Genomic DNA, 10,911 nt, shown 5'->3' with positions numbered 1-10,911 from the left:
ACCGGCCAATTTTGTGGAGAGTCCTGCGTTATTATGGAATTCCTTTTGAATATGTAAATTTAATCAAGTCTGTTCATGAGTATAGCAAGTGCAAAGTTAATGTTAATTAATGGAGTCTTATCAAATGAAAATCCTGTGAACAGCGGAGTACTCCAAGGGAATGTGTTGTCACCTATGTTGTTTATCCTCGTTTTGGATTTTGTAATGCGTAAAATAGTTGGAGATGGTGGAGAAAGATTGGACTGGATTGGTGATGGGAATTCTGCAGACCTACAGTATGCTGGTGCTGCTGTTCTTGTTAGCAGAACACCACAGAATTTGCAAGGTTTGCTTACCAGAATGCAAGAAATATCACATGAGGTTGGGCTGAAGATAAATAGAAGAAAGACAGAAATAATGAGAACGGAGTATGCAATGGAAGATGAAATATCATTGGAAGGAGATGGGATTAATGAGGTAGAACCATTTAAGTATTTAGGAACTATGATCTCCAATACAGGGTCTTTAGAATTAGAGTTTAGTGAAAGATTGAAAAAGGCAAATCAGACAATGGCTAGGTTAAGTAAAATTTGGAAATCAAATCGCCTGAAATTACATATAAAAATCAGGCTATACATCAGTCTAGTGAAATCGGTGTTATGGTATGGATATGAGTCATAGTATGCCAATGAAACAATCTCCAATAGATTTAGTATATTAGAGAACAAAGCCCTCAGAAGGATATTGGGAGTTAAATGGCAGGACAGGATTATCAATGCAACTATATGAGAGATTACTAGAGTCCCATATGTGGATGAGATGATGAGGGGTAGATGGGGATGGTTTTTTCATCTTACTGTTGACACATAGTGATTAGTTGCAATAGAATTTATCTTATAACCTATTAAGAAATTACGGCTAAATAATTACATAGATAATCACTCACACGCAATCCTCTCTCACAAGGTATGTCTACTTCCTCTCCTCTCTACCCGACGGATGGAAAGAGCTGGCGTGACCGGATATATATATATATATATATATATATATATATATATATATATATTATATATATATATATATAGTCAGATGCTTTCTCTTTATCATATAGAAGAGATGAGTTGACGTGATATCTCACAAGGTTTATCGGCAGGTTTCAGAATCTTTCGGTAGGGACAAACACTTCTAAACAAGAAATATAAATAATTTAATTTAGAATAATAACTGGAGTATCGCATATAAAGGGAAAACCCTGTTCTCTTCCCCACACTTTTTGATCTTTTATGTTATATTGATCTTCCAAAGAGGTATACAGCAATTCCATGTTACCCATGTGATCTTCATCACTGCCAAGTGCCAACGGAGACTACACTTTGATACTGTATATTTGGCAAAATCAGATAAGATCCAAGAAAGTAGACTGAGGTGGTATGGTCATGTCAAGAGAAGAGATGAACAGTATATTGGGAGGAGAGTGATGGAAATAGAGGTACAGGGAACGAGAAGGAGAGGGAGACCAAAGCGAAGGTGGATTGACTGTGGATGACCTTCGATCAGAGAGATTAACCGGTGATGAATTGTGGGACAGAGGTAGATGGAGAAAGCTGGCCAGAAACATCGACCCCACATAGAAGTGGGAAAAGATGCAGACAAAGAAGAAGAAGAAGAAGAAGAGGAAGACTGTATATTTGGCAATATTCTGGTATACAGCAATAAGGTAATTTAAGAGGCTGTGATGGAATGCAAATATTTAAGTTTTAACATTTGCTTTTGTTTTTTATTTGCTTGGTCTGTCAACTTCTACATAAAAAAGGCGAGCATGGAAACAGTTTGGCATTTTTCATACAGTTTCTGGGACCCTGACATTTTTTGTGTACTTTTATTTGTATATTGCTGTAACTGTCAAAAAAATGGAAACCATTAAAATGATTCAAGTTTTTTCGTTCTGACGACCGTTCATGTTGCCTTCTTTGGTTCTTTGGTGTGCTGTCATATCAAGGACTTTTTTTTTTTTTGGGGGGGGGGGCTGAATAAAAAGAGTGCTTGTGTTTTAATGATACTTTAAATAAGCAGAGTGAAGTCTAATTGCAACCAAAAACTTTTATTTAGATCATCACTTTACTATATAAAATAATAAGGATCTCTCTCTCTCTCTCTCTCTCTCTCTCTCTCTCTCTCTCTCTCTCTCTCTCTCTCTCTCTATATATATATATATATATATATATATATATATATATTTATTTCCGGCAGCGCTCCCATTATTCCTTCTAAGTGCTCGGCTCATCCCGTTCCTCGGGTAAGGGGGAGAGGAAGTAGTCAAATCCTGGTGGGAGCGGGCAGGGTGCGTGTGTGTGCATATCATCTATCTAAATATTTAGCCATCATTTTTGAGAGGTCGCGTACACTAGTACTGGATATATATATATATATATATATATATATATATATATATATATATATATATATATATATATATCAGTTCAAAAGTTAACCAAAGATATTACTGAACATGTTACTCTTTGGCAAGTGTTTGTGCTTGCCAACAGAACGATTTGATAGGGACCCTTGAATCAGTAAGACATAAAATTTCCATGAATCATATCGAGATTATATTTTATATATCAAATTAAAAATAATAATAAAAAACCAAGAAAATTATCAAAAGAATGAAATCTAACAATTAAAAAATAGACAATTCACTGCTTGAATTTCTTAGCCTTGTGGAAAACATTAACAAAAAATCTTTGTAGTATTGGTTTTCCAAGACGACGTTTCCTTGGCATTTATTCACCGTGGGGAAAAAAAGAAATAGCATTCAAGGAAACTTTACGAGCCAGCACCAAATTCCAATAACTGTCAAGTAAATTGCAAATACTCTATCAGCAGTGTCGTTTTGGCTTTAAAAAAACGCCCTCATGATGTCGGAATTCTTTCATAAACCCACAATGCTTCTATCTGTACTGTCCGCCGCGCAGAGAAAAAATGGGTCATTTGTAATCTTTCCGGATATTCATGAATATTTTTTCTTTACAAATATTAAAAGCTTTATTTAGTCGTAAGGTATGAAAATGGATTTGTGTGTAGTTGCTTATATGGATATTATCACTGGAGTTTCCCGGTATACTGAGTAACCTTAGTTGGAAAAAGCAGGATGCTATAAGCACAAGGGCTCCAGCAAGGGAAAAATAGTCCAGTCTGGAAAGGAAATAAGGACACAACTAAAGTATATATGAGAATTAATGAATAAAGAATATAAAACATATCAAAATCAGTAATAACATTAAGATAGATATGCCATATATAAACTATGATGTAAATTTAAACTTTTGGAGTTCCGCCGATTTAAATAACTTAATAGGAACAACATTCCACAATCTGATCACAGCTGGAATAAAACTTCTAGAATACTGTGTAGCATTGAGCCTTTGACTGATAAGGCAAGACTGTCAGAACTAATTGCATACCTATTGCTACGCACAGGATGGTACACTTTGGGAAGATTTGAATACAAAGGATGGTTAGAATTATGAAAAATCTTATGCAACATGTATAAATAACTAACTGGACGGTGTCAGAGATTAATATATACATCATGAATAAGAAATTAGGTAGATCACATATATTTGTTCAACAAATTAAGATGAGATTCAGCAGCTGAAGAGCAGACGGTAGACAATTCTCGAAATAAGGTAGAAAGAAAGAATGAAAATACCTCACAATAGATTGATCACTGAAAAGATCACTGAAAATCTTAAACGACTTACTCAATAATTTAGTTTTTTTTTTTTTTGTACAATTGAAGAAGAAACACACCGAATGTGTTTCTCAAAAGTAAATTTGCAATCAAGAATCACCTGAAATTTTAAAGGAGTCGTATATAGTTAAAGAAATATTATCAATGCAGAGGTCTAGATATTGAGGAACCAACCACTGTCCTTGACCTACTACAATCATTCTCTGAATTTTGTTAGTGTTCAACTTCATCCCCATAATTTGTACCATGCACTGATTTTAGCTAGATCTCTATTAAGGGATTCAATATCCAAAGATCTACATTCAGGAAATGGTATTGATGTAAGAAGAGTAGATGTCAATGTAAAATTATTAGGCGTTTCAATACATATAACAGAAAATTGAAGTAAAATTAAGAATAGTAATTTCTTCTCAGTTGGTTAAGAAAAAAAGATTTTCGAAAAGTAAGGTAAAATATAAAGTTATTATGTATAACTTCTAGTTATATTCAGAAATAGATTTGCATAGCGGAAAGATATTTTAAGTGAGATAGTGAAGAAATCTATAGTTGCCATTTACCCCTAAGCTGGAAATATATTTCATTTGTTGTGAAAAATTGAAAAAAAAAAAAAGGTAGACGATTAAAGTCGTTAAAGTTATTCAAAGATAAGTCCTAACAGATTCTAGCTCTTTTTTCGAAACACGATTTTTACAACTGAAGAAAAACAGGAAACGAATAAATCGAAACGGAGGGAGTGAAAAGGCAGTCTTTGTTTACTAATAGCCTACCGCTCGGAGGATCTCGAACAAACATTTATCTTAGGAGAAAAGAGAGGGAAAAAGGAAACTCCTCGAAGGGCTTAGAAAGAAATCTCGCATTTTTATGCAATCCTGGGCTAACCAGTCTCTCCCACTGACGTCTACTCCCTTTACAGCGTACCTCTGGTAGATGCAATCAGCTGGTTATCTTATCTATGAATTGTTTATATATGAAAAAACAATTTCCCTCTTTAAGACATAAATATTCACCAAGCTGAGTTTATGGACCTTCCAAGAAAAACGGAGAAAAACAGGCTGGTAAGTGTTCTACTTTTCCCTTCTGCTACTTATATCTGTGAGCGCCATGTGTATATCAGCCTTCATATGAAGATGAACCTCATTCAAAAGCAGTATTTTTCTCTTCCATCTGCTATCTTCAATATGCAGACTCAACTTTGAACAAATTTTCATTCTTATTTTGAATTCTTCTCTTTTATTGCAGCAAGATGTTCGGCTAAAATGCAATGACAAATACATAAAAAATTATATACAATTATTATTACGTAAAGGTCCTGTAGAGAGTGGGGTTCCCCTGCTGTATGGGACCGGAAAAGCAGCCATCAAAGTAAAGTAAGTAAATAAATGAAGAAAGATTATCTAACTTCGTGTATCCTATCTGAATTCGTGAGCTATATATACGTAAGAATGAGTTGCAATGAACTCTTGTCTCCATGGTAGCATAGTTGTTATAGCGGCAATTTTCTCATCATTTATCTAACAATAGTTTGAACCTTTATATGGAAGATGTTTTCATTACAATCTCCCACTTCAAAGTTTTCGGTAAGATCCTTAGTTGGCTGTATTTCTTGCTACTCACCTCGGCTTTGCTATCTAATCAATTTTTCACATATGGAAATTTAATTCTGCGAAAGACAGCTTTGCAAGTTTATAGGCTCTTGGTTTTTCCCATAAGAATGTAGGATTACTATACATAACAATAATAAATAACGTTCATTTTTCATTTCTAAATTTGATGAACCATTTGACGAGAGCTCAAGGCAACCAATAAGGATGTCTGAACAATGTAAATAAAACCTTGAATTTAAAGATTTAATAACTCTAAAACCCTGTAGTAAATTTCTGATGGCAATATTGAAGACTGCAAGGCATCAAACATAGACACCTGTCCGTAATGATAAAAAGACATTTATTCGAAATATGGAAGTCCTTTAGACTTGCATAATTTGTACCTTGTTAAGTCATCAAATAAACAAACGATTGTTGAGTGATTTGAGAAATACAGAAAAGCGAACTAAATGTCATGAAGGAAAATCAAATAATATAACTCGATTTATCAGCTTCCATAATATTACTATATCTTTGGAGTGTAGAGTGAATCCATGTACCAGCGGTGACTTACACTTATAAAACGCATAAAAGCAATGTTCAGAATATTTTCTACCGGTACTTTTACGCATTTAGTATTTTGTAACAATTCCACAATTTTTCAAGGCGCTCTTTTGCCTCCTATAGTCCATCATACTTTTCACCGACCTGTTATTATCACAAAATCAGTATCATGTCTACGACCTTTTTAAACTTCCCAGTATTTTCAATTTCTTTATTTTCTTAAAAGTTACTAGTTACTAAAAACATATTCCTTAATTGTTATAAATTTTTCATAATCCACATCCCCTTTCTTCTCTTCCCGATAGTTATCAACACTGTTGTTATCATTAACTCATCTACGTCATATGGTGAAGGCCCAACTTTTGGTTCTTAGGAAGAAGCACTCGCCCGTTACTCCCTGAAGAGACATTAACAGTTTCCGAAGGAAGGATAAAGCGTCCAACTTTAATTAGTTTACGATCAACGACAGGGATTCGAGGAGAAGGGGGGGGGGGGTGTCAGAGGGGGGTAGTCGGAGGGCGGGGGAGGGGGCGGAGATGAGCTGCCCTTTTCCTCACAGAAAATCGGGAAATATAATTAGGATGATCACAAAAGTCTAGGGAGCGGAAAGCGGAAGAGGAATGGGAGGGAGGGAACAGGAGAGTAATAATTAATGGAATAACCGTGGTAGCAATAACAGCGTTTGATATTTTGTCTTATTTTATTGAGGCTAACTTTACATAAACACGTCGTTTTGATTATTCAATGGACAGAATACATACGCATTTCATTCAAATACGCTACAAAATGATAAAAAATATCTTTGCAGGTCCTACCGTAACTTTTAAAGAAAAAGGGCTTCATTACGGAATATTTAAGCCAATAGTCAACTAATGTTAATGATGGGTTAGATAACTACTAATATAATATTACGTAAGCTTCCAAAAATGGAGAGGACACTTTCTTGACAGGAAAAGGCAACGCATAAATTTGTTGGTAATATTTTAGTTGAAAATGTCCTTGGCGTAAAATTTTCCCTTTTACTTATCTGAACATTTTTTTTAACATTATTTATGGGTTTGTGCATGAAATTGTAAACTCAAATGATGGAAATAAAATGTTTCTATTATTCTATTTCACCCCTGCATGCTAATAGTTAATAATTTTTGGTGGAATAATAACTTTTATCTCAAGAGGATACTGCGTTGCATTTTTGAAACTAGCAGAGGTCTCGACAGACAAATTTTGTTTTAAATGATAAATTTATAAAAAGATGGGGAGCCAAGTGGTGAAAAACAAAGAAAACGGATGACAATTTAGATTAAAAAGGCAGAGCAGCTGGGGTCAAATGGATGCTGCGTGCCTGCAAATAACTCTAACTATGGGAAAGTGTACCGCACAAGGGACACTTGAAGCGGAATCCTTGTAATTGAAATGTCAGCCTTTATTTCCATCAAGATTTACATCACTTGAATTCTTGGAATAAGAGCATTTCTCTACAGCATAAGAGGTTCAATGGGAGACTTCTTTACCTTTTTTTTCCTAATTGGTCTCAAGTTCACAATAATTTCGACTTCGTCTAGTTGGCTGCACACTGGTTAAGATCAGGTATTCTTTTGAAAAGAAAATTATATCAAGATGAATAGTTAGTCAGTTTCAAAATGGTTTATGTTATTAGGACTATGGAACTTACAATGTTTTTTCTGAAAAATAAATAAACTTTACATTTCAGATTTTTTAAAGTGTGACAGAGAGCTCAAAATAAGAAGGAAGGAGTCCTATATCAATGAAGGATTTTAAAGATTTGGTATATGTGGATGATAGAGCAAAGAAAAAATAGAAAATATTTAAGTATGTTTGATAATTTTTGTGGAAATGATTATTGAGGATGTAAGCAAACTGCACTGGTAAAAGCTTTAGAGACTGACCGGGGTGTGTAAGGTATGTCAGGTTGAAGGAAAGGTTTATAAAATATAGCTAAGAGAAATAATTTACCCTTAATAAAAGATTATAAATGATAGACAAATGGGGGGTTTTGCTTGAAAAAAATAAGACAGATGACAGATCTGCTAGGGGTAAGTAACGTCTGTTTAAACAATAAACAAGGCCGTGAATCATGTGTGCTGTTATGAAATATTTTGAGAGCAATACGAAAAAGCAGCATGTGGCATGCATGAGCCTAGACATACGTACTTATGATAGAATTTAGAACAGATGCCACTTGAAAGGTCTTGAGACTGTATGATATGCAAAATAGTTTGTTGACAGCAATCTATTATCGCGAAAGTAAATGGTGAGATTGACTAGTTTGGTGTATAAGTAGATCTGAGACAAAAGTGTACTGTGTCTCTAAAGGTTTTCAATATTTTCAGGGTTTAAAGTTATGCAAAAAAAAGGTTACTTAAAGTGCATTTTAGGCGTAGGTGCAAAGTTATGGTAGAAGAAAATGAAAAGATTAGTACTGTATAACATGTAATAGTATACAGATTATACAGTACTGATTGAACATCACATAGCAAAGCTGTATAAAGTATTGGAAGAGCTTGAGGATATTAAAATGGTTGGTTATGTTTAAAAGAGGAGACATTTGAAAGTAAACAGGAGTAAGATTAGGGTTACGAGGGTAAAGTTTCTGGTGAAATAAGTGAACTACTATAAGATTCAGGGCCTCTGTAACACGGTTTTTTCGCAATAATTTTTTATCTATGAATTTCATAAATATAACGCTTCTTCAGAATACACATTATATCTACACATAAATTTTGACTATATTTTGCATTACGTAGGTTGAATAAATTTGGTACTTATAAGGTAAAAGTGACGTTTTTTGAAGACGGGCCAACTTACTCAGAGAAAAGGTTTCGAACGCACTCGTTACGTAACTTATGACGGCATTTCTTCCCTCTTTCTCGATCGATGATTGGCTATACGTAACGAAAGCTATACCTCTGCCAACAATGACACAAAAGTTTAAATAAAAGCAAAGCAGTACACCTTTATGAACTCTGAAACCTCTCCACTGATAATTTTCATAATGAACAAACCAAAAAAATATGTTAATGGATACAAAAACACTTTGATTATTAGTCTAACTCCCAAAATAAGTTTCCTAAGAAATTACAGTCTACTTTATAGGTCACAATCAGATTGACAAGGTGTAGGGAATAGTTGGTAATTTTCAAAAACGTAGTAGACAAGCTTGATTTGATAACTGCTATATTCAAGGTCAAGCAATTTTTATTTACTGTCTATCTACTGTACCTACCTATTTACTGTAAAGAAAAAAAATAGCCGGTACCTTATTTTGGCTTTAAACCTTCACCAATAATTATCGTCAGAATGATGACTTCGTGAGGCTCCACCCACTTTGGCCTCGATATAATTCAGGATACCACTGAAGGCTATCATGGGATCAGAATATTTAAATTCTGGCTATAGAAAACTAATTTCTCGAGTAGTTTTAAGAAGTGCTAAATGATCCTCAAGGATCCCAGCAGATGGCCTAAACGTTTAATTCATGTATACTACTGTTGCGGCACTACTGCTACAGTAGTATTACTACGCTAGCACAGATACCCCACCCACAATTATGTATTGTTCCGCCATTCATAAAGTCTTTGTCATGTTTTTTCACTGTGCAATAAGCCATGGCCTCCTCAGAAATTAAGTTTAACATTAGATGATAGGTTATTTCATTAACCTGACAAATTATGGCCACTGGGTATGTTATTGCCGATGTTGAAGCTAAAGATAAAGTATGGTATCATTCCTTCATTGCATTATCATCTTTACTACTATTTGTTTGGCTACATGTAGCAATTATTTTGAAGGATAAATGAATTACGTTCACTTTACTTCTATAAATTCCCATTAGATGTACAAATAAAACTCCTAAAACTATTCATGATTTATTTACAAAATGCAGTCATGCCCAAAACATAGCCAAAACGGTCGTACGGCCTAAGAAGAAGAAAACAAATTATATCGGATGATCCGTTGGTCTGATGGAGAGTTTAGCACAAAATTCTTATTTTAACAAAAATAGTTATATCAAGACTGTTTACACACAATCTCTCTCTTCCTCTCTCTCTTGGTGGCATAGTGAATAGTTAATGGAAATGTTCAAAAGCCTGAATGACATTACAAGTATTATAATCATGTTACGCTAAATACAAATTGGATTTAAACTAGAAACCGAATAATTACCTATTCAGGCTACAGTAAATATGGCCACGGGCTTTCTCTTGACTGTATAAAGTTGCAAGTCGTAAGACAAATGCAGTTTTGCAACCACGGGGGAAATTCCAAATCCTGTTAGCCATTCTTGACTGTTATGGGATTCAGAGCAGATGGAACAAGGTGAATGGGTGTCTGGTGGATGGGCGGGGCAAAATTTTGTCAAAAGGTGTTTACATTGCTTACGTAATGAATGTTTTCGACTCTTGGCCCGTTATCACTGGCCATGGCGTTGGCTATATCATTTTTACTCTATAAAAATTAAAACTATCGGGTTTAGGTTATTGATTATGCTGACAAAATTTGTGTGTGGTTGTAAAATATACATATGTCAACTTTCAGCTACATCCGATGTATTGATAGGGAGCAAAGTCCAAAAAACCGTGTTACAGAGGCCCTGAATCTCAAAGTAGGTAATTTTCAAAGTATATTGGAATAAACATCATTAATTCATGACACTAGAAGACCATAGTGCAGTGGCTAAAGTGCTGTTCAACATTAAGATAAAATTATTTGATTTCACGCTCCTAGAAGAGTAGCTTACCAAAGCTATAGTATCTTTTGCCATAAATAGGATGAGAACAGAACGTGTGTAGTATCCACGTGAGATGTCAAATGTATGAAGGCAAAGGAAAAGGACCGTTTCTTGGGAATAATTCTACATAAGACTGTTGTCACTCTTTCAAGAATATTGTAATTTCTAGTGGTAGTATCTAAACGTGGGGTGGTCGATGCCTTAGCCAACATACTACCTCAAAGATGAAGAAGTTGAGAATAAACATTGGCAAGACCAAAGTTCCGAGGGAAAATTGCATT

Source organism: Palaemon carinicauda, chromosome 37 (assembly GCF_036898095.1).
Source record: "Palaemon carinicauda isolate YSFRI2023 chromosome 37, ASM3689809v2, whole genome shotgun sequence".
NCBI lineage: Eukaryota > Metazoa > Arthropoda > Malacostraca > Decapoda > Palaemonidae > Palaemon > Palaemon carinicauda.
Note: the sequence above shows the minus strand (reverse complement) of the source record.